We start from the raw sequence: 1348 nt of genomic DNA on the forward strand, positions 1-1348 counted from the left end.
TCCAAAGAGTCTCCGTGAACCCGCCTTCCGGCCTGGTTTTTGGCCCTGGAAACTGGCAGCCACGCGTGATCGAGTTCCCTAAGAACGCTGAGGACAAGGAAATCTTCTTCTCATCAGCTTCCAGGAGTCGCACATCAGGGCGGCTTGGAATTGATCGACAGACTGGTGAACGAGGTGCTGGTGTGGGGTCCGCGTGGCCGTGGCGCCCGAGAAGAGCGCCTACATGGCCAAGATGACCGGGAGGCAGGCCCCATCGCCGCTCTGGAGAAGGCGCACAAAAATCCACGTCATCCTGCCCGAGGACTACCCTTGAAACCCGGGCATGAGTCGGGTTGCACGCTTGGGGCAGGGTGAAAACCTTCCCGGAAGCACTGGATAAGACTGCTATAGCCCACGACTTTTATGGTGGGGGGCCACCGGAAGGATTCGACCTCATCCTGGGGGTGACAGAACCCATAAACCCTCTCGACGAGATGTTCGGCGTGAAGGTGTTTATTTCTTTGCCCGAGAAAAAGGCGGCCCCCCAAGGTCCAGGGGCCTCACTGCAAGCTGGAGAAGATGAGCAGTACTTCCAGCGCGTGTCCGCGAGCGGCTCTCAGTGGAGGAGGGTAGACGGTACCCGTCGCCTGTCCCCCTGCCTTAGTTACACAACCCCGAATTTTGGACGCCCTAAGTCCGTCATCTATAAGACGGCACCAGGTGACTCTCCCCGATGCCCAGTTGGCCACACTGATCCTGATCACCCGGCTTCGAGGGTTATGCAAAGGCGCCGCCGACGAGCCAAACCGCAAAGGGAGAAAAAGCTCCGCTAGAGGGGGGGGACTAGAATCACGATCAGGTCCCCTTCCTTCAAACTCGAGGAAGTCGCTCGCATTAGGGGGGCGGTGCCAGTAAAACTGGCGAGGAATGGCTGGGATAGGGGCCTTGTTGGTTGAAGGCCAGCGCTCCTGCTCCGGGGTGAGAAGGCCACAGCTTTCCTCAAAAGGTTGGGCTGGGAAATTGTGAAATCCGTCTCGGTGATCGTATGGTCAGGTCATGCGGCCTGAGCAAGGGAGCGTGACCTCCCCCCCTCCAGCGACTCTCCGCTACACACGCAAATAGATTCTTAGAAATCTCCCCCGGGATTGCCCGAAGCCCGGGTCACGGCTCGCTGCGAAGGGGAAGTGACTAGCGTCCTAAAACAGTTAACCGAGAATGCCCCGTTGGAGTCGTTGCAGATGGCCCCCTTAGCCAAGAGCGGTAAAGGCACTGCCCCGAGAGCGCAGCTAACCACCTGTTAGCCCATGTTCTTGCTGCAGATGGCGCTGTCGCCTCCCTTTAAGAGCCTCGTTTTTTCCACATCGAAAAA

Source organism: Penaeus monodon, chromosome 21 (assembly GCF_015228065.2).
Source record: "Penaeus monodon isolate SGIC_2016 chromosome 21, NSTDA_Pmon_1, whole genome shotgun sequence".
Classification (NCBI taxonomy): domain Eukaryota; kingdom Metazoa; phylum Arthropoda; class Malacostraca; order Decapoda; family Penaeidae; genus Penaeus; species Penaeus monodon.